We start from the raw sequence: 24,625 nt of genomic DNA, 5'->3' as shown, positions 1-24,625 counted from the left end.
CTCAAAGACGAGCTGGCTTGTGTCATCTCTCTTCAGTGGAGGAGAAAGATTTAAATATGAACTTAAATAGAGCTCTTTCTGCAGTGAATCTCCAAACCCTCCACACTTTCTCCCCCTTTTCTGAGTATTGCTCTTATGAAAAGACTCATAAATGGTATTGCACAAGGACTGAAGGACATGAAATATACAAAAGCACTTCTCAGAATGTATAACAAATCAAACCACCAGATTTAACAGCCAGTTCCAGTTCTAGCTGAATCCAGGTCAAACAGCGTTTTTCTATTCAGGTGGATGGATTGATATTGACTCTGGGCCACTTTCTGTTGCCATTTTAGTCTCAAGGCCAGACCTCAGGAGGAAAAAGTGCTATCTGGTAGTAAAAAGCCATTATCTCATTTTCCCTTCGTAAAGCAGAAAGTGCAATCTCACTCTGTTGATTTATTTTTAACTCAATTTAAAGTGGAGGAAGGGCAGGACTTGAGGGGAGAAGATAACCAGCATTTGTGAAACGTGTCTTCGTTTAAAAAAGATTTCAAGTAAAATGTGAGGGCCAACAAACTGTTATCAAAACGATCGGACACTTGTTGCCAAGCTGAAACATGTGTGCAAGGTTGTCATTTTAACCATGCGATAGGCAGTGGCATCAAAACTTTAATCTCCCCTAAAAGGATGACAGGCTACAGTAGGCTGATAGCAACATTAGCATTGGCGAGGCCTGTTTTTACTGATTTGTCAAATATAATTATACTTAAAACTCTTTGTCTTCTTTTTTTTGGTATCCACACACTTTCAAACAGTTTTTTAAATTTCATTTTGAATCAAACATTTTTAAATGGATGGTCTGTTATTATAGCGACCATGAGAAATGCCTTTACTAATGGTGTAGTCAAATGAAGGCAAGGGCTGCTATATTTTGACTGATTCATTAGGCTGATTCATGGCTCCCAGGCAGAACATGACTGAAGGGACAGCAGGGGTTAAACATCACATTGGAGTGTCTGAATCCGTATTCACCATGCATGTCTTTATCCATGTCTGCTTGAGGGAGACTTATCCTATTTTTAATCTGTTAGGCTCATTTTAAGGCGTGGAACATGAACAGTCAGAGGAAAGAGGGCAAAAACAGATATTTAAAAATAAACTCAGGATGAGTAATGAAGAAAGGGTCATAAAAGCCTCACAGTCAGAAGAGCAGCCACCCCAAGAGCAAGCAAAGTATTTTCAGTCTGAGAGAGTTAATTTTGCACTTGAGGCAAAAGCCTGTTAAAGTATATTTAAGACATCTGCTGTTTGGTGACTCAAAAGACACAAGCCTGGGCTCGGTATGGTTTGTAAAGAAACAATCTGGATAATGCAGGTACTAATTTGCGATGTAATGGAGGCACTCATTTTCCTTGTGATGATATATTGGTGATATTATCTTTCTTTGTTGGAATGGAGATTATACCTCTCCCATGCTAAATTTATGTCGGCTATCTTTAATGGATCCATTAAGGGCCAAATACAGCTGATAATAGATGTCTGACTACAACAAGGTCATCAAGGAGTTGACAAAGTTGTACATTTAACAGACCTCAAAGAGAGAGAGTGTGTGTGTGTGTGTGAGTTTTATTTAGCACACACACACACACACACACACAAAGCTATTAGACCTGTGTGCTTGTGTTATTGATAGCTCCAATTACAGTCCGAATCCTCCCATGAAAGCACTTTCTGCCTCACCTTTTTTATCAGTTATGAACGTCATTTTTCTCATGATGCAGTTCTCAGGTTGCTGTCAGGGTGTGCAGATAAAATCACAAAGCTGCTGAGGAGGCAAAAAACCCCCACCTCGACTGGATTTGTAAAGTTCAAATAGGTTATTGGATTAACTTTTCTGTCCACCTGGTTGTATTTGCTGTGTTTCTCCTTGTTTTTTTTTTGTTCATCCTAAATGTTACAAGTAATGGATGACACTGTAAAAAGATAAAGATCGGAAGAATTTAAAACAGGTTAAAGGTCATAAAAATGAGCACCTTCAGCTGTGGATTATTCACATCAGATGTTGCAGTGATCAGAGAACTAAAAGGGAAGAGAGAGAACAGCACACAGAGATCCAAAGAGAGAGAGAGTTGAGAGGGAATGACGAGCTAAAGCACATGGAGCTTTCCCACGCCCCTCCCTATCTCTCTCTACACACACACACACATTTACACACCTACGGCCTCGCGCAGTTATGGGTGACTTGCCGATCATTCTAGTCAGAGTATCACTGGTCTGCTAATGTTGAAAAATTGGGTCATTCAAGGTTCTTGTCCCACTTTTTTTGGGGAGCTATTATTTGTTGTCACTCAAGTGTGGCGAGGCCCCGCCATGCTTTGTGTCACTTGTCAATGGATAATGGTTTCTCTCTCTCTCTCTCTCTCTCTCTCTCTCTCCCTCCCTCTCTCTCCCTCTCTCTCTCTCTCTCTCTCTCTCTCTCTCTCTCTCCCTCTCTCTCTCTCTCTCTCTCTCTCTCTCTCTCTCTCTCGCTCTCTCGTCTGCCCGTCCTTGACCACTGGTTGACTCACTATTGCCTCAGGCTCAGTGCCAAAGGATCACGGCTGCGTGCTAAAAGGTTACTCCTTCTTTACTGCCAGTTCTTTTGAAGTAGTTGTAAGATTGTTCAAACGTTTTTGTTTTTTTTGTCTGAGCACACTCATGTGTTCATTTCTTTTGTGTTGTCTTACATGTGTTTAATCTCCAATTTACTTTAAATTATTACTCAATTTGTAACACAAAAACCCAGCAAGTTGTTACTTCTTTTTTTCAATCAACATTAAAGGGACTTTGGGGATTGTATGTGCTTTGTGTTTACTCTGGTCCTTTATTAATTCAGTCAGTAACTGCTCTACCAGGGTTCTTGCCAAGCGTGTCAGAATAATGTGAGATATAAATCTGCAAAAGTTTCCACAATAGAAACTCAGTTCATACTCAATTAAATTCGCAATCTTTGGGACTTTTATGGCCGCATATAATAAAACAGTGTTAGCAGTGTTTAGAAGAACTCTTCAGCTAAAAGAACTCAAACTGAATTGACATCTATTCAGGAAAATAGTTTCATAGAAGCTATCATGGCTGATTTGTTCCACTTTAAACTTTTTCTGCTGTGTATACGTCCCCTAGTGGAAACTGTTGTTGTGTTATTTATCTTTGTGGTGCTCTGAGGCAGACGTGTGGCACACAAAGGTATAAATACTGCATGTTCATACACTTCTTCTGTCACTAATTTGGGTTAATTGTTTCCATGCACACACTTGAACTGCTGCTTCCCTGCATTTATCCTGACACAGCCTGCCTGACACGTCTAAAGACACATACACGCATACACTTTATCTTTAAACCTTCTCGAGCAGGATTTGGGTCAGACACCTCATCTCACACAGACTTGTGTGTGTATGTGTGTAGATTTAGGGCTTTGGGCTTTATAGCCCACTGATATCCCCGCAGTAGCTGTGTGCTATCTGTTTCTGCTTATTGTCAGTGACAGAGCTCTCCTGCAGTGATCTGTCTGGGCCTCTTTTATGGGCAGATACGGGTCAATAGGAGCAAATGCACAAATAAGCTGAGCTTTTTTTTATTAATTTGTATTTGGATTTGGGCACTCAGGCTTTCTTTTTTTGAGTTGCACTCACCTACAAACTGAACACCAAACACAGGGATGGTTTAAGGCCAGGCCCTGTTAGTTGACTATGTTCTCCTGTTTTTAAAACGTTTTGTGATGAGCATATCTGGAGACTCACTCGTATACAGAAGGATAGTGTGAGCTGATGATACAAAAACATCTGCCTTGTTGTAAATTGAATTTGTCATTTTGTAATGAGTCAGTTTAGATTGCATTACAGGAGCATCCTGGTAGTTAAGTGGGCCACAATGATGATATTTTGAATCTTATTTCTATTTGATCTATTTTCGTAAGTAGTTAAACTGCATTTGTTTGTTGGAGGAAATGTTTAGACAATATGTAATAACAACTTCTGTCTAAGATCCCAAAACCAAGCCCAAACTAAGACAGAAAGGCAGCGAAACCATTATGAAACATGAAAATAAACTTTAAAAAAACAGAACAGACGGCGTCAAACCAAATCTGTTCTGTGATTGTGTTTGTGATTTTTGTTTGTCCATGTGTTTGTTTTTGTAATATTAGCTCAGACACTGTACATTTTATGACTCATTGTGTCTGTCTGCAGAGGGTTTATTTTTTTCACTTCAGCAAGGATTAATGACAAGAGGATGGAGTGTAGAGTCTTTTTTAAAGTCACAGTCCTCCTTTTTTCTATATTTTTGTTTTCTGATGTATCTCTTCAGTTATCTTCTAATGTTGACCATGACAATTTATAAAGTAGGACCTTCTGCTTCACTGTTTTTTTTCTGTTTCTGTTTTGTTTCTGTGCATTTGCATGTTCCTTGACAGAGTATGCAATGTGATTCATTACATCAGTGACTCTGTACTGCTTTTTCTAGAGACACCCAGCTGCTGCTCTGCTTACCACCCAGTGAGCCTCATCTGACTGTGTATGTGCGAGTGTGTGTCTGCGTGTGTGAGATGTGCATGCTGACAGGGTTTTTTTCCCCAGCATGCTGATGTGAATGCTCATCTAAACAGAAACACAATGCTGACAGTCTGGGTGTATAATCCAGGGGACAGATCTGTATGAGTATATGCACATAGAATTATCTTGAAAAACCCTGTTTTACACAACAAAAAACAAACAAACAAAAAAAAAAAATATATATAGATAGAAATGTACATTCACTTCTATATGTATCTTCTGTATCCATTGTCTCCTTCCTCTCAGTAACAGTTTTTGCAGGGCAGATTACAGACGAGCACAACACCCACAGGAGAAAAGCTGTGTCTGTGGCTCTGCAGAGTAGAGCTGAGAACCTTGTGGGAGACACACTCTTTAATTTGACTTTATTCTTGAGGTCATAGCTCTATTTCAAGCCACTACACAATTCCCATGTATTGACTTAACCCGTCTTTAACTATTGTTTTTTTTTTTGCCTTTATTGCAAAACTGGCAACATCCAGAAATATGTGACTTATTTTAACTTGCAGATTGTGTGTTGTGTCCTTTATCTCCACCTTGTTCTTGTGTGTGTGAGTGTGTGTATTGTGTGTGTAATGTTTGCCTTGCTGTGTATGTGTACAGTATTTGTGAAGCTTAAGTGTGTGCCGCTGGGTCTAGTTCACATCATGCCCAGAAAACATGCTTTATAAAAAATGTGTGAACGTCATATTGTATTACCGCTAGCTTGCTAATTGGCGGATTTTTTCCCTCCACCTTCCACAAATCTTGATTGAATTAAATTTGATGTATGATCTTGTGAAAAAAAAAGACACAGAGGGATGTAAAGGTACAGCACAGAGAAAAAGAAAGAACCTCAGGGTGCCATGACATGTTAGTTGGATGTTGGATGCATGTTGGAAGCTTGCTAAAGTGTTAACATTTAGTTCACTTGCATTGTTAACTATAGGCCCGTTTCCACCAAGCGATAGGCCTACAGTTTGGTTCAGCACAGTTTGGTACGGTATACCCTGATCCTGTTGGCATGTCCACAGTCAGCCGGACCCTTGTTTGGTAGGCGGGGTGTACAGTTAGCAGGTTAGCGATAACTGTGTAAGCTATGTAATGGCGTGACTTCACAGCGCTGCGTGCACACAGTGTGCCTTGCCAATAAAATCTTCAAAGAAGAAGAACGTAGGACAGTAGACAAAGGTCAATAATGGAGGACGTCAAGCATTTTGTGTTCTTTCTTTTCGTTATTAGCAGGATGTTCATCACATGAAGGTCTTAGTGCTAACAATTTTCACAAATACCAAAACGGCCTTAAAATGATATTTAAACATGGCACCTTCTTTTTTTTCTTCTATTACTGCTGTCACACAGGAAGTGACTATTTTATGTGTTTAGCTCCATCCTTTAGGGTCAGATTGGTACGCTTGGGACCCCAACAGAAAAGTAGTAAAATATAGATTGGTTACTTCAGTACTAGTTTTATCTTTAGAAAAGAGAAATGCCAATGAATGCATACTGTACTGTACTGTACTGAACTGAACTGAACCTGACCACTTGGCAGAAACAGTGCTTAACTGACCAAGCCTCACTGTTTTGATCTAGAAAAAATGGTCAACCCAACACCTCACCTCTCTTTTATTCTTAAATTGTAGGCTAAGCAAGGCCTACTTCATCATCATCCATTGAAGCATGTGTGCATCTGTCCATTCATCCGTCTTTCATCTGTAAACCAGTAATTTTCCCCTCTGTGTCATCCCGCTCCAGTGCTCCTCAAACTGAGCCGAGTCCAGCCACTCTTTCATTAACAGCTGGCTGGTCTAATCATAGTGATGTGATGCCATGCTTCAATTGCATAATATTTTTTTCCCCATCATCAACCATATCATCGCTCACTGTCACGTGAGGTTCACAACCCAGAAGACAAGCAGGACTGGCAAAAAACAACATGTGCTTGGACAGCATCTACCTCTCTGTCTGTTTTGATCTTTGTTTTCCATCCTCGCTTTATTATCCATCAATTCTGTCATTTTCTGCGGCTGCTCTGTTTGATCCACATGGGAAAAGATGGCTCAATGGTGATCAAGAGTTTCACTTGAAAATTAATTGTTCACCTACTCTGCGGATAGTGTCCTTGTGAGACCGACAAACGCTTGAAGAACAAGTTAATATAATAACAAAAAAGGGGGGTTTGACGCTGATAAAGCTGGAGAAACCCAGGGTAGTGTGAGATGTTCTGTCTCACAGAACTGTGTATTTAACAGGTAAACTATTTGCATATACCTTTTTGTTTTTTCATTTCACTTCTTCATACTGAGAACAAGTTTGCTTGGCTGCCAGTTTTTTTTTTAAGATAAACATTGCTTAAACTAATGCTGTCTACTGTAAATTAACAGCCCTGCATTCAGTCCCACTTAATACAGTAGCTAGTTCCAACTAAACAGCCAAACTATCTCCTGCACTTTTTATACATCATGCAAGTCCCTTAGTTGCAAAGCAATAAGTGCATTTTTCTGTGTGCTTTAATTCATCATGCAAGCTGTTAAATAAGAGCAAGACAGCTCCATGAATGGCACGTGATTCCGATGAACAGTTGATTCAGGACAAAAGGCGGTCTGCTGTAATGTTAATATCAAGTCAGAGTAGGTTTTTATTACCAAAAGGCAAAGTGACACACATCCATGCAGTGTCTCTTGTCCAATCAGAATACTTGATTTGGAAGTAACCGCTGCATATTAAAGCACACACGTTTATGCTTTTATTTTGAATGCCTGTTCGGCTTTGATTACATTTGGCACTTTTGTTGTTGTGATTTTCAGTTCAACATTACTCTGTCTTGTTTTAATGCTCCTTGATTCTGATGTTTTCTTAGATTTGAAACAGAATCTGACTGACAAGCCTTGTTTTTCAGCTCCTTTGCAGTTCGGGGTTTTCCAAGCAAAATCAATGTTTTTTCAGACAGAGTGTTTGGATTCAAGGACAGCAGTAGGACATGGCTTAGTTTTGAGTTGTTTCCACTGCACATCTGTACTGCACAACATGAGAGAATGTGAGCACCATGTATCACACACACACACACACACACACACACACACACACACACACACACACACACACATTTCGTGGTGAGACAGGCCTGATTCATAGATAATGGCTTCACACGGACGATGACAAAAATGACTCCTTTGTTCTTCCACACAGTCTGTGCATCTCTGTCTGCCTTCTTTATATGGTGACATATAGTTGAATGTTTGTTCCTGAATATATGAGTGATGAAGACGTTACTATGTGAAACCTGGTTGGTACTTCACATGCACATCTAGAATTAGTGTATTTTTTGTGTCAGGAATACAGTTGCACATAAAATACTCATGTTGATAGTTGGCATTCATGTGTCCTTGTGGTGCATTGTGCTTTGTGAGGTCATGTTTTCACAGTGGCTTCAAGTGTATATCTGTGTGTGTGGCTACCTTGCCTTGTCCTTGGCATGTAATAAGCATGTGGGACTGCGGCTCTTTAAACATCTGTGTGGTGGTCGAGAAACGATGCAGTGCTGCTGCAGCCGCTGTGCACCATTTCCACCAGCAGCTGCCCCACCCCCCACCTGCTCTGCCGTCCCAGTCGCTTTGTACCAGACTTACACTCATACACACCCGCACACACACACACACACACACACACACACTAACGCATACACACGCACTAACGCACACACACACACACACACACACACACACACCAGAGGAGGTCGTTTTCACAGAGTTTGAGGACGCCCACACCCAACTGGGAAATCTGCCTTTGTCTGAATGAGTACTGTACATGGACCTGCTGTGCTTTCATCATGTTTCTCCTTACTCAGACTTACACTCCTGCTGTATGTTGTAGCTCAGTTCCGTTTTCATTTGCCCATAGATATAGAAAGATTCAGAATGCACAACGATTCAAAAAAGCAGCTTGTTATGAAAGATAGGTGTGTGCAAGTTTCTTAGCAAAACTGATGCGTCATGTCTATTTACGTGGTGCAGACTGAAACTGAAAAAATTGCAGGTCCAATGTGATTTATTAAGTGCAACAGGGCACATAAAACGGTTTCTCCCTAATCATTATCTAACCAAGAAGCCATAAAATCTGCATGCCTGTTTTACTTGATGACCGACCTCTAAGAGTCCCAAGTGTAAATGCTGCTGAGGGTCATTCTTTTTTTTTTTTTTTTTCATATAGAAACATTTGGTAGATAAATGGATTCCCCTTATAACATTCTGTTCAGCAAATTGAAAATGTGTTTTTACAAATACCAACATAACTTAATTTTCACACTTTTTTTAATGCAAAGCACTGTATTTGAGTCAAATCGGGATATTCAGAGCAAGCAGATAGATATTAGCTTTCTTGCCGCCTTTAGGCTTTAAAAGTGCTTATATGCTCCGCTGCTCTCTCATAGTGCTCTATGGTGAAATGACACCCGTGGGCGTACACCCATGCATACATATGAGCTGATCTACAACCCTGCTGTGCCATGCTCTCTCCTGCTTGTAGTGTCTTGTTACATAAGCGGGCTAATGTTACTCTGGCAGGCCGTGTAACTGGCACCACATCAGTCCTTCAAAGAGAGAGAGGGGAGCTGTAAGTGGAGAAGAGGAGAAGGAGGGTAATGAAATGATTAGTAGAAAGTTTGAGATGAGAGAGAAGTACTTTCCGAGACAGAGAGACTTGATTGAAAAGGAAAACAGAGAAAGTGAATGATGGAAATTGACAAGGAGCAAATGCGTCCCAAGTTGCTTTCACTTCTTTTCTTTTTCTTTTTTTTTTTGTTTTAAGATTTGAATGGCATTCCGCTGTGCCCATGTTTGTACTTTCCAATGACTGCTCACAACTGTGATTCTGTTTAGTTACAGCGACACTCCTAAATCTCTCAATTACCGTTGGGTAGAAAAACACAGAAAAGGCCTTATTCCTCCTGTCTGTGTCTTGCATGCACTCCTGTTCTCATTGCAGTGTTGCTTTTCTAAACACATTCTTTTAACCCAAATTGAATACATCAGTCCTCCCTGGAGGCGCCAGAGAAAAAAGACTCTAATTCACACTGCCTCCCTCTGAGTAGTTAATGCTGCAGAGAACCTCCTATCTTGTCTCATCTCTTGCTCTTCTCCGTTTTTCTCTCACTAAATTTCTGTCAACCCACAACACTATTTCTGTCCCAAAGTTGTGTTCACAACAAAGCACAAGACAGCTACTTTTTAGGCAGTTATTCAAGTGATTTCTATGCAGAGAGTTTGTTTTGGGGACTAGACTTATCTCTTATTCCTGCAAAAATCTCAGCAGTAAAAAGTTCAGTTTAACTCCTCTTCTTTGGTTTCTCCCCTTTGACCCCCCCAAACAGTATTTCTCCTGCTGTCTGCATTGGCTCACCACAACTTTGAAGTTTAAAGACTACTGCACATGTTAAAATGATCAGCTGTGCCATTCGTGTAATACCACAGCATTGAATATTGTATTTTAAAATGTGTGGTTGCAATCAATCTGTATTCGTATAGCTTCAGTTCATAACAAATGTTATCTCATGACACTTCCTCATGTCAGTCCTCCTGTTACTTAAAATCATGACTTTAATGTCATGCATTTACTGTTCAGTTTTATAGCTCTGCAGCATGCAGTAATAAAACTAGCCTACGTTTAATATTAAAACCTCTCTCATGTCTTCTCCTCAATTCTGACTCGTACTGTGTTTCAAAACCTTTATTACTTTATTATTTTCGTATTATTATGCTTTGTATTTATGTTCTTGTACTGCATAAAACTTCCAACAGATACTAAACATTATTACCCGAGAGACACGGCAAGGACATGAGGATCCTTTCTGTTGAGTCGTGTACGTAGGTTCTCCAATACAGCCAGCTTATGCAAAGAAATCCCTAAAGAGGGTGTCATTACCAGGGTTTGAGTTTTTTTTTTTTTATATTGAAAGGAAGGGAACAACATGATCAGAGCCACAGTTTTTTCAACATCTCTCATCCCACAGTGGTATCTCTCATCTGAACACATTTACTGCTGGACCATTTGAGGACATTTTTCTGTTCCATTTTTAGAAACTTGACCTTCATCTATTAAAGTGAGGTAAGCAAATGTACGATTTGGGAATTAGCACAGTTGAATATCATATACCCCATGTTTCACTGACCTTGTATGTGCATTTTTAATTTGATAAATCAGTAACAATTGAAGCAGATTTGATGTAAATTGTACCCACTCGTAACCTTTATGAAGACGGCTCATATTTTCGTGTTGCTACTTATCTCGATGAGGTTAGGAGGAAGTGGATGGATTGGTGGAGGGTCCTTTTGTTGTCCTCTACATAAACATGTTTATGTCATCTTGAGCTTGCATGTAGGTGTAAACGTCAGTGTCATGTTGGATTTTTATCAGTAGTGTCCTTGTGGCAGACCTGTAGAGGACAGTGTGTGTTTGAAGGAAGCAGCTACAGAGCACGCACGCGCACACACACACACACACACACACACACACACACACACACACACACACACACACACACACACACACACACACACACACACACACACACACACACACACACACACACACACACACACACACACACACACACAGGTCTACATAGAGCTTCCTGTGTTTCCCAGGTTGGCCCTGTTGCCAAGGAGACAAGAGCCTGGGCTGAACATATTGTAGAAATACCTGTGACGATTTAGTAGTGGGAATGGAGGGGTTAGTGGGCTGTAGTGGGTAAATCTGTCATCCTTTATAAGAATGATGGATATGATACGTTTGTCATTTTCAGCCAAGAATTGATTATGTTTGTTACAGTACAAAAGTATTTTGCCCTGTCCAGACAGCTGGAGGTAAAATGATCACATCTAACATGGGATCCTCCATTGAGGGGAATCGATAACAAAGTGGCTCCTCATGACTAGATCCCAGCAGAGACTGTGGCGAGCTGAGCCCATAACCTTCAGGGGACAGCTGCCAGACAGCCAAAGGAATCCAGATAATTAAGATGACTGTCTGTGTGGGTATTGACTGTTTAATTCTCCCGCTAATTATTCGGTGTCCTCATTTTCTGAAAATGTGCGTTCATGTACGCTAGATAGGAGAATACAGGATTTTAGAATCATGAATATTTTCCAGTATCAAACAAATGTGAATTTGATCAGGCGTTGTGGGGGCGAAGGATGTAGGTTGTAAGTGTGGGTGTCTAGGTTTTAGATCCATTATGGGAAAATGTGAATGCTGCGTTTAGGTAATTGGTGCAGGGACCCTTGAAACTGGCAGACAGTCAGAGCGGCTCTGTGCCAGTGTAAAGAGGGGGGAGGAGGAGATTAGAGAGGAAGAGAAATTCCCCGACAGCCATAGGATCAAGTAAGAAATACATTAAAATGATGGTAAAATAACAGTTTGTGTTATGGTTTCACTTTTAGGGGTCCAATTGAACAATTAGCAGCTTTAATAAGCCCTCAAACGCACCGAACTTGGCACACATTACAAGAGTGGTAAAAAATCTGATCTTTTTTATGGGTCTCATGCAGACATATGGAAAAATAGGTCCAATAGTGTTTCCTTCAATTCTCAAAAAGGCTTCCTAGTAGAGGGTTCTTCCATCTACATGTATGGTAGTTGGTATGAATATTAACCATGTGAAAACCAATGGTTTGACAGCCTGAGAGATGAGTTGGTTCCACCAATACGCAAAAGCAAGAGGAGGTCGAAAGTTTTACGATGCGATACAATACGATACGCTTTATTGTTCCCTTTGGGTAAATTTGTCTCGGATTCAAAGACAAACATTTAGCTGCTTCCACTACATATTCTTTCTATTGAGTATGATTCAAAGCACACCAAAGATGGTCAGAGCTTTATGCAATCAGAAATGTATTTAAAACCTTTGAAGGTTGTGACCATGGCAGTAGTGAAAATGTCGCCTTTTTTTGTTATTAGCAAAAAAATATAACAGTTTATTTTTACACTTGTTTAATTTTAAGTTTTATCCAAATTTCAAATGCCTCACCTGATTCCCCGTCTGATCAGATTTTCACTCCAGCATTTTATTATACTTGCGAGTACATCCTTATGTTAATTAAGTTGAAGTCAGAATTTGTTTTTTGAAAAGCTGCTTAGGTCGACATCAGAAAGGATCTAAGCCTTCTTTTGAAGTGCCAATAAGCCAAACATCATCCACCTATGCCTGAGAAACTAAAGTGAAAGAAAAAGAAACCCTCAATAGATATTTACTTGGGAATCTTCTGGTCATATTTACTAAGTACCAGAAATGAAGTCTCTTCTGTGTTCTGACAGGTTACCTAATCAGAACTGAATAGCTTTTCCTGTTGCCTGTCGTAACCCAGGCAACAGTACCTCTGCAGACGAGCTTTGACAAATCTCTGTGGTCCATTTAGCAAAGTCCTAACCCGTGTCCCCTGAACAGCTCCGGCATAAAACAGCAGTTTATTACCCTGAGCTGTGACGATGCTGCGGCTCGTGTTTGACCACAGATTAGGCAGATTGGGGCCTTTTGTGTCCATTCTGCTGTTTGCTGATGATAAGCAGCGCTGCAGGCTGTGGTGTCTGAGCTGGCAGCCTGGGAGGAGGGACGTAGTGGAGGTAAAGTGACTTGAGCTTTTTTTAGTGTGTTGCCTCAAAGTGCTATGGTATTGCATTTTCTAAAGAAGGAGGTTATTGCACACAGTTCTCAGTACAGAACTCCCACACAGTATTCAAAAGACTGGAAATACATTGATGTTGTTTCCAGGGTCTGGATAAATACCGGTACATAAAATCTTTGTGTTCCCAAACTATTACATGATTGGGTTTTTTTTCTACAAAAAAATGTATTCTGGATTTCTAAAAGTAAAAATACCCTTCTCTATCATTTAAGCAAGGATTTTGATGGCATTTAGATTGAAAAGCCAACATCCTAAATGTATTCTAAAATTATTTTATATATTTATTATAAATTATTATAACTTTGTGTGAAGAATTGTGGCTGGATTGACAGAAATCTCCTTATTTGACTTCTCCAACCTTGGTAAGACAGCGTTTGTAAGCAAAATGTGAGGGCCTACATAGTCAGAATATGGAAACCATGTAGATATTTAAAACCCTTTTCACAAAATAAACATTCATCCATGTGTAACCTATCACAAAAAAATGGTCTGAAAAATCTACCAATATGCTTCTTAAGCATGTGGCTAAAACAGTATAAAATGTGGTCAACAGTTTCCAGTGATCCCCACCACAACTGTCATATCATTTCCTAAACAGGAAATACCTCAGTTCAGTGCGGTGAGATGTTATTTGAATCTTAACGATATTCAGCTGTGTGTCAAATTAAATCCTCAATTTATTGCAGATTTTCAGTGTTGCCTCCTTTTTTCAGACTAACAAAAATAATAATCTTGTGTGAATATTGAAAAGGCTTTGAAAACCTGTTAGCCAGCTGTATTTCTGGCCTGGTCAGCTAACTGTAGTATGCTATAGGGAGATAAATATTCCGTTATTTGGGAGGAGTGCTTTGCAAGTCTTCTGAGTGTTTGATTTGGTTACTTGGAGACGATCTGAGCAGCAACAGCAGCCGGAGTGCAACATTACCTGTGTTACAGGACTCTGGGGATGTAATGGGGAAGATATGAAGTGCCCTGGAGGTGGAATAAAGCTGAGAATGCACATTCATTGAATTTCTGCCTAACAGTATGAAGTACATCAAATGATTTGATTCAGTTTCAAGCAGCATGGTTGGAAGAACATGTGAACCATTTGTACGTTATCTCATTATTGCTTTGCCAATGCTATATAGCTGCAGAGAAAGCAGCAGCACTTCATTTGTGTGTAGAATGAGAGACCTGAGGTAGCATACCTTTCAAATTTACCATATAAGTAATGCATGCAATGCCATAGCTTTGTACTATGTCAATCACTGTACTTTGATGTCTCAAAACCCAGCTGGTTGTTGAGAGTTTGGTGTGTGATGTGCTGCCAGACTGTATTTCCATTATACAGGACTTTTGTGGCTCTGCATTACCCCCCAAACTAAAAATAATCCCATCACCATAAAACTCACAACCGCTTCACTTTAGAGGTGTTGCTGTATACATGAGCACACACAACACACACACAAGCAACTCTTGCAGAATTGCTTCTCCTGGGGAGCTAACAAAGCACTTTAATTACTTGGTGCCTTGGAAACAAATCCTCAGTGGGAAAAGAAGCAAACATCTTTACTTTTAAAGGTTTATTTTTTGTATGCCTCTATTTAGCGATATAGTGGATAGAGTGAGATATCAGGGAGAGAGAGAGCGTTGCAGAAAAGCAGCCACAGGTCGGATTCGAATCAGAGCTGCCCACTTGGAGGACGATAGACTCTGGACAAGGGGTGCACACTATCCATATTAGGCCACCATCACCCTAACAGCTGGTACATGTATTAAAATATAGCAATACCAGTGTATAAATAATAAAAAAATGAGATCTAGAAGTTACACAAAACACATGAATTTAATGTTACTTCTCATGGTTGTAGTATTGTAAGTAATAACACGGGTGTGGATCTGGATAGCATAATATTACAAGTGAAACTGAACAATAATGATAATGAGATAGAAAAGACCTGTCAAACACAAGTTTACTTTTTTTGTAGCCTTTTATAACTTTTAATAGAATATATTGCTCATATACAGATCAGATCCAAACAGTAAGCAGTGGCAGGGCACTCATCAGTGATGGTTTTTTTAAGCATCCACTATTGTTTCACAGATCAGACGTGTACATGTGGAGTAGTTGTTTGCTTCTGTCAGACCAAACCTTTTGTCATTCCTGTCTGTCCAGGGCTAAAAACAAAAATGAAATGTAGAGAAGATTTATCCGGATGTCTGGAAGCACTTATGGAAAACAAACAAAAATCCAGCCCACAGACCCGCCCGTTTCATTTCATGCTGTGTATGTGTATTATGAATTATAATACCTTCACAGCAGCATGACCTACATTTGACTGCTCTTTCCAGATTTCAGAACTGAAACGGATAGATTAAGCCTTTTGTTTCTGTATTAGGACTCCTCTTTTTCATTTTGTGGGTGATTGGTTGTTTTCCAGGCTCTTCACTCTGCTGAATTCAGATGCTTCCTGTTTTCAAGAGATGACAGTATATTTAAGCGGGGGGGTGTTGTCGGTATCTGATAAGAGCAGGTTGCATTTCAAGCTAGTGATTTTATTGATTGAAGTAGTAATACTGTTTGTTAATTGGATTTTAGCTTCACCCGCATGAGGGCAAACGTGGATACACAAACACACACATATGAAGACACAAAGTAACACAAAACCCATGTGACCTCTGTCCCCACTCCTCTTATGCATTAACCTCTAACCTCTGACCTTTGCTTTGCTTTGAGCCTTGAGCGACTCCACACTCCAACAACAGACACATGAGAACACTTAACACTTGTGTGATGATGACGTTGAGATGTTTCTTCTATTTATCTTGTCTTCTTCCTAGTAGCACTAGCAGGTCTTTCGGGATGCCTCTTCAGTAAATACATTTTTACAACACTTCTGTTTTTTAATGAACAATTCCAAATAAATGAGAAACCCATCAGGCTCTCCTTGGCACTTAGCGTGAAGTGCTAATCAGTAAATGTTTGAATGCTAACAAGCTAAACAAAAGGGTTTTCATCAATCACAGGGAAGAAATCACCATCCTCTCCCAAATGCTTGAGGTGAATTCTCCTGATTACACTCTGCTGCACACTCACATCAGATCACTCGGACTGTCTGTGGAAAACATACCAGGGAACTGGCAGGGAAACTCTGGATAACGTTTATACATTATACTTGTCAAACAGTATAATATTTAAAAAAAAGTTGTTGTAATGTGCTAATGTTAGCATGCTATCATTAGCACTTAGCATAAAGCACTTCTCTGCGTTAGTAGAGTCTTATAAACCTGCCTGTCTTGTACTTATCTTGTTTACCATTGACGTCTATAGTTTGCCAGTTTTTAGGACATTTTTTTTCCTAACAACAAGATGTCTTTCTATGTCTGCTTTGATTGTTTGAATTAATTACAGACATCCTGTCATTCAAATTTAGTATCATCTTGTGCAAGATATTGCAAATACAAAAAAAGAAATACAATTCTCTCACATGCTCTCATTCTATTTTTATCAAGGACATTAGAGCATTTCATACCCACATATTACTTAGATGGGGACCGCAGAGTGTTTTACAGAGCCATGGAGATCTAAGTGCCAGCTTCAGTGTAGATAAATTAATGAAGCCGCTCTCCGCCCACACAGAAACACACGCTATCTCTGCGGTTCCCATGATGCATTCAAGAGCGTGTCAGAGGGGCCGAGGTCTAACCCTCAAGATTTACCACCGTGGTGAGAATGCGGACTGGCTCCTGGAGAGGCCAGCATGGACAGGAAATGAGAGGAAGAGATGGAGCAAATTGCAAAGAAATGCTGCAGGAAGAACAAAGTTAGAGTAAGATCTCATGTGCATGAAAGGGAGAAAGACAGTGCAAGTACCATATACTTACGTACTTATATTTACCAATTTACACCCATTATCAACCCTCAACAATAAAAGTCTATAGTCCAACCATTTGCTGACTTAACCCAAAAATAAGCGTCTTCTATTTTTCATCACAAATTACCATCTTTGCCCGTAGAAAGCCCAAGTCTAATGAGAGTTGTCCATGTTCCAGAGCGGAGCTTGTAATTTAGCATGCTGTATTATTAATCAGAGTCTCTGTGTGATTTTGCAGCAATTTGAACGCTTATTTCCCCCATAATGCTTCAGGGGTCTGCGTAATGAGTCTCTTTCCTAATGACTTTAGCAGTTGACAGAGAAGACACGATAGACGCTTGTGGAATCAAAGGTTCGTCTGGCATGGGATGATGGTAGTAGAGACAGGAGAGCGATCAGCTTGAACGTTTTGTGTGATCAAAGGAGGCGGCAGTAAGGAGGGAGGAAGAAAACTACAAAAGATGTAGACTGAAACAGAGCGAGAGGAGCAAGATTGTAAATCACACAGGGTGGAAGGAAGATACAACAACTGTCTGGTTTTAATTCAAGTCTGTCTGTGTGATTGTAATAATCTTTGTGTTTATGTCTCTCTTTCTAATATAATTATATTTATTTTTGTTTCTGGGTTATTTTTTCCTCTTGTGGATATCTTTCATCTTGTGTCCGTTTATGTTGGTCTTTCTTTTCATCAAATCATTTTCCTGTTCTATCTCACGTGTCCACTTTGGTTTACGTTCCTATATTTCATTCCTGACTTAGTCATGTCCCTTTTTGGCAGCAAAGTTCTGTAAATAGGAGAAGCATGATGTTCATGAAACACAACATTCAAATGAAAACATTATTGAGTTTATGGATTTATATATATATATATATATATATATATATATATATATATATATTTCTGTATGCTGTCATTGTAGTCTCATTGTAAATTGAACAACTTGAGGTTTGAATTTAGGGCTGGATTTAAACATTTAGATGTGGTTTGCTAGGAATGTATAACCATCAAGCAGGGTTAACTTTAAAAAAAAAAGTATTAAATAGTAAAAAGGTAAAACCAGTACACATGAATACAAAATAGATCTTAATAACAATTCTACCATCTGTCCATATAATAATTTAGAACATAACACTGGTGTCCCAATATGTGAATGCACACTACGTTGCGGAAGCTTGACTTGTAGAAAAACATCCACACACACACACTTGTGTTGATCTTCTCCGCTGGCTCGGCCAATCCCGTCTCACCTCTGTCGGGACTCATAAATAACGCGCTTGAACGGACAGTCTGAATAGGTTAAGCTTGAATCTTCAGGAGGCCTTTACCTTAGTTATAAGTCTCAAGTTAAAGTAGCTGGACCTAACAGCGGAAGAAATCTGCTTATCAAACTTAGAAAAGATTGTCATATAGAACACAATAATCTGTTCAAAAGAGCGACCATTAGAGGCTAAGCTTCATCTACTGTTGTTAAACAGAGTTGAGGAGCATGCTGCTTCAGCTGCTGCTCGTGCAGTACTCTTTATGACCTGTAGGCTTTGACGCGTGAACACTTCAATTGTTAGTGTCTTTAATTCAACTTACAGTATAAACTTTCATTTTTTTTTTTTTTTAAAGATTTGTTTTTGGCCTTTTTGCCTTTATTGATAGAGGACAGTGGATAGACTCGGAAGGGGGGAGAGAGTGGGGAGAGACATGCGGGAAAGTGGCCACAGGCCGGACGCGAACCCGGGCCGCCCGCGCGAGGGGCGAGGCCTCGCAACATGGTACGCGCGCTGTCGCTGCCGCTGAGCTATCGGCGCCCCTAAACTTTCATTTTTATCTGACCTGCTAGCACCTGCAGAAAAATTGCAATCACATTGCACAATAACTGATCTTGTTGTAATGAGGAAATCTGAAACCTGTCCGTGTCACAGGAAAACCCAACGACAGTCAGTTTAAAACCTGAAGAAGTTGTTCTTTTAGATCACAGCAAGCAGCAAATCAAGCAGCCCACAGGCAATGCTTCAGGTGGAACCAACTCATCTCTCAGGCTGTCATAGCTGACATTGTTTCTCTTTCCCTTGCTTTGATCTATCACACAAGAAACTAGTCTCTACTCCTTCAATGGTGTAATATCATGATCATGCTCTCTCTCTTTTTTTTTTAATCCCTGCTCTGCCTCTCATCACTCCATCCTGAGACAAAAGCATGATTACAACACTGCAGGGGGCACTGCTTGTATTTAAAGGAGCAGCATCAGTGACTTGGCGAATGTCCCGGCTTTATAACTGAAACCGGCTGCTGCTGCTGGTTTGTTTCCTCAGATATTATCAACGCCAAGGCAAAGAGATTACCTCCAGGAAACAAATTGGTTTATTGTGATTTCTCCATTGAGTCATGTCTTGAATGTCAGGAAGCAGAAAACAAGTACGGGAGGACGTTTTGATTGAAGGGATATTGATGATATTTGGCTACAATTGAAAGAAATATGAAATAAGAAATAATATATGCAAAATAAACAACAATTTCTTATGGAACACTTTCACAGCCATTTTTTGGAATCCTCTTTTAACATGTCATTTTGCTTTCCAATCTATCAACCCTTACAGTCCCATAGCGTTTCTATAAGAGGTGCACCTCAAACGGTTTCCCAAAAACTATACAAGGCACCCATAGTCGTCTCCTTTGAGTACATGAAAGAATTGACGTCACCGGATTTCATGCTTTAAATGCAGATATCGGGGACGTTTGAGAACATGTTTAATTTATAGCGCCACGTCTGCCCTCTAATGACAAGATAGCGACGTTTATCAAATTAACTGCTGTCAAGTGCCGGTGCAATTGTGGGAGGATTACTGGAGAAGTTCATCTGACGGCTTGTCTGTCCCCCCCAGCGATGCTGAGGCTGGGGCTTCACTTTAATTTCCACAGCTTTCCATTTTCGCTCCTCTTCCCCGCCCCCTCTTCTCTGTGTTACTTTGTATCCAAATTGGATATTAAGAGGATGGAAGAACTCAGGGGAAGGAGTGCCCTCGTCTTTCTTCTTCATCATATTTTACTTTACAGCACATTGGGTTTATTTGACACCATTTTTTAAGGCGTTGTAATAAAAATTGCCGCATTATTCCTGAAACAGGGGTTCACTTGTATATCTCCAGTATCCAGACATGATCTACCAAACACAATTTAGCCTATAGCACACTGTATATGGATACGATTAAGCAGGAGGTATAAGAGGAAGCCATTAAACCACGCCATTTGATCTCTGATTACATTGGCTGGATTAAGAGAGGGATCTGGGTGTTGTAACCAAACATTAGCATCCTATGTTGTCGGGTGGGGCTTTGAGGAAGGTGTGAGAATGGATTTGTGATTTTTGTGTGCGTGAGAGAGAAAAAGGGTCAGACGTGTGGCAGTGTAAGTATGACAGGCCTCCTCTTCCCAGAGTCCAATAAATGCAGAGCAGATTTATGACGGCAGAGCTGAGTGAAACGCATGATGGGGGGGTGGAGAGTCAGCTCTCACTATCGAGGATATCTAATGCCTCCTTTGAGAGTCGCTCCCCTTTCTCTCTCCGGTTTCATGGCTTTCAGTCTGTTGCTTTGTCCTTGTCTGCTCCCGTTATTTTTCTTTGCATTTGTAATTAGGTCATAGTTTTGTTTTACTAAATCGTTCCTTTTTCTTACTTCAGGACCTGCTTCCCTGCAGAACCATACAGATCGTTGCAGGTCTTTAGACGGCTCATGTTTAATTTTCTGAAATCGCTCTTTATCTCAATTTAGTAGTCGTTGACATCTGTATTTTTGAAAATGAGTAAGGCCTTCATCTCTCTCTGAACTGTTTCACTTCAACAATGTGACAGTATGTATAGCTCATTACAGCTGAGAGTGCAGAGGAAGCCTGTGTGAATGAAGTATAACACAGGAAAAGTGGGGAACAAAGATGAAATGAATAAATAGAGAGAATGTTAAAAAAATAAAAAGAAGTAAACCAAAATTGAATTGCCGTTACACGTTATGGGTAGCAAGTTGACGTTGAAGACTGTTTTTTTATATTCTGGGATTCTTTGTTTGATATCCTAAGATGTATTGAGGTTTGATACCGAGCAGAAGTGTCCTCAGGTTCTTAAAACGCAGTCACACTACTAGATGCATGATCCATTATTATTTCAAAGTGTGTCATGCTCCACAAAATCCCCTCATTATTCCTTATCTGAAGCTAACCGAAATATGTTGTGATATAACTGATGAAAATAATTCTGATTTATTTTTAAAAGATGCCATGAGCTCCCATGTACAGTACTGGAAACCCAAGTCTTCTATTATAAAGGACGACCTGTGTCACATGATACCTTGAGACCCCTGCCCTGCCTGCTGTATTGTTTTGGAAAGACTTGTGTGTTGCCATCACAGCAGAGCAAGAGCTACTCCCAGTGCGCATGTAGTTTTCCACCTGCAACAGGAAGACCTGTTCCCCTCCCAAACACTGTTTCCATGTAAACATTTTGCAGGAATGTGTGTTTTTTTATTTCTGTCATAGCTGCAGGAAGGGATCAATAGGTGGGCTGTTTTTTGGCAAAGATATAAGGTCTTTCTTTTTTGTCGAAATGTGTGCTTGTGTGTGTATATTTCGGCTGCTCTGTAGACGCGTGTAGGCCTTTATGTCAAATTTGCTGCTTATTCTTTTCCCGAGGGGAATCATGTGGAAAACAATCTGAGAGAGGAATGTAAAACAGCTCAGAGCAGGAAGAGAAAGATGCTGATCTGTGAGGATGAAGAGGCCAGCTGTGGAGGTCACAAATCAGTGGAAACACTGGCGATCTGTTTCACAAGAAAAGAGAGCAACAAAGGAGGGACAGCGGAAGATAAAGAAAGAGGCAGTTAGATACAACGCAGACAAACAAAGAGCGTGAGAGACAGACGGAGAGCGAGTGACTCGAGGCGGCGTTTGAAGCGGAGTCTGGGCCCGAGATGAGGTCAGACGTGAAGAGACTGAAGCCTGGTGTTTGACGACCACAGGCCATAGTGACCCATTAACCACCTTGTAAAGCTCAGCCCTTCCCCCTTTGGAAACTGCAAGTCATGTGTGCACACATTTTCTAGACTATATTAGGAAGAGAGACAGGAAAACTTCCATTTTCCTTTGTTTTATTAGTAAAAAGCAAACAAACAGATAAACTGGAGCTATTTGCCTTGTAGCTCTTGTTTGCTTTTGCACCATTGAGACTTAATTTCCCAGAAGACACTCTGTTTAGTCAGAACTGGGGGGTTCATTTGGCTTTTATGTATCCTCAATTTATCTGCATTGTAATTATCATTATTATTCATGATTGCGGTTTTATGTGTAGTTGTTCCCTCTTTTAACCAAGAGGTGGTTATGGCCTAAATATGGAAGGTTTTGGAAGCTCAATACTTTTATCCTCAGGGCTGTGTGGGCACTACACACACACACACACACACACCTACACACACCTACACACACTTACACACACACAGACACACAGCTTTAACATGTTTCTAGGGACAACTTTTTTTTTTCCGGAGAGGTGTAAGGGCGTTTAAGGGGAGCATTTGAATGTTATGCTTTCTAGCATGAGTACATAGAGGTGTGGTCGGGATGGAAGAAAAACATTCCAGGTATGGAGTCACTTCCCACAGCGTTTTTCACATTCACACCTTTTGTTATTAGGTTGGGTTTTTTTTTTCTTACAAGCAGTGAATCAGTCCTAAAAGTAAGCAATGTGTCTCAATTAGCATGCATGGAGGCAGCTAGTGTAAAAAAAACTCTTTGACTGGTCAGAAGGCTAGAAATGCACGATATTAGGAGGAGTTTGGGGAGGATGACATGCAGCAAAGGGCTGAGGTCGGATTCGAACCCTTGATCGCTGTGACGAGGACTGTACATGGGGCGAGCAACATAACCTCTCGGATATCTGCAACCCAAGTTCAAAGCTTTCTACAGTAGGTTGAAACATTCACCCAAACAAGTCGCGTGCTACTGTGATGTACAGTTGTTGCAGTGCACATTATTACATTACTTATTAAATAAAAGCAAGAAGAGAAAAATAAAATGAGGTGTCACAAACTATCTAATTGTGTTAAGTAGGAGTTTATGGAAATAATAAAATGTAAAAATAACACCATTTGTGCAGGTGTGGCGTGTGCTGAAGCTGTAAAGATAAATGCTGAATGTGTGGCGGGATTTCTAGTGAGGTTTGTTGTGAGGTTTGGCAGTGTGGAAGGGGACTGTTTGCACATAAAAATAAACACACTAAAACATAAACACACACATACACTAACACACACAGAAGTCTCTATGTTGCCTGGCTGGCAGGATGCCGTTGGTTGTAGCAGGCGCAGTATGCAGAAAACCACCCACAGCCTGCAGCGAGTACAAGGAGCGAGCCGTGGGTGGGCTGAAGGTCAGACGGGCCCTGGATTCTCTGGCGTTGTTCTTTCTATCTCTTTCCTCATCTTTTTTTCTCACTCTATTATCGGTTTCTTTGACAGTATACGTCTGTCTATGTGCTTGCTTTGGTAAAAAAAAAATATCATAAAATACGGTAAAAGAGAGACTGAAGTTGGAACAGAGTTACCACTTGAGTACATGTTTGTAATTGGTGTGAACTTTAGAGTGTTTGTGTCTGTTTGTGTGGCCTGTTTTTGGTGAATATAGGAGTGGGAGGAGATGAGCATGAGGTCTTAAGTGTCTTTCGCAGATGCATGATGACTTCCCTTCAGCTGTTACACACATATATTCCCCGAACCACTGACTGTACTCTCTCCCACGGGAATTTTTACGCCATAAAACAGGTTTAGAAAAAGCCGCAACGTCAACTTAAATGAAATGCATGTGTGTGAGTCAGTGTAAACATGTCATTTGTAGTCAAATGTTAGTTTCGGACCTTCTGTTTCTTTATCTGTTCTTCTCTCTCATCTGTTGTTGTAAAGGGCTGCACACAAAATCAAAAACATCCCACTTTGTTCTGGCTGAGGTGTTATTTTTTTTCTTCCAGAAAAACTAATATTGCCCACCACAGAAGAAGGACTGAGGGAGGTTGCTGAACATTTCCCTGGAGATCACAGCACTCCTTCAAATTATATGAACCTTGACCCAGTTTTTATTTGGCCTTTTTTTGAAGTGCCTTCTCCCAGAGTTTAATATTTTTGTATGAATGCATAAAGAAGGATGCAGAGGGGAGGCTCATTTCATGTGCCCTAGTTTCTGGAAGTTGCATTAATTAGTGTTGAAAATTATCTGCAGTAGACATGACAACCCTCTGTGAATGTAATGCGAACATGTCAACTAAAAACATCCATCTAACCAGTCAACATTGTAAAAAAACACAGGCACGGGATACATTTTAGTTGATTGAAGATCATTAAAGTCTTATTTCAAAATGTTTTTATAAATGATGATGTTAAAAGACTGCAATATGCCAGTTTTAGATCCTATTCATGTGTGCAGTGCAGATAGCTGATACCATATTCTCCAACAAGACACCTAGACTTAAGTTTTGGCCTCTTCTGAACTCCCTCTTGGATCTCAGTCCATTAAAAA

At 40.2% G+C, this 24,625-nt stretch overlaps 1 protein-coding gene across 1 annotated transcript in view; it reads left to right on the top strand.

Annotated features, from left to right (window-relative positions):
• LOC306837247 (breakpoint cluster region protein-like) overlaps positions 1-24,625 on the top strand; it is an 86,412-nt gene that overhangs the window by 20,741 nt on the left and 41,046 nt on the right. The gene's annotated exons all lie outside the window — the stretch shown is intronic.

Source organism: Symphodus melops, assembly GCF_947650265.1.
Source record: "Symphodus melops genome assembly, chromosome: 16".
In the NCBI taxonomy this organism is placed as follows: Eukaryota; Metazoa; Chordata; class Actinopteri; order Labriformes; family Labridae; genus Symphodus; species Symphodus melops.
The sequence above is the reverse complement of the archived record's forward strand: the minus strand, read 5'-3'. Positions and strand labels throughout refer to the sequence as shown.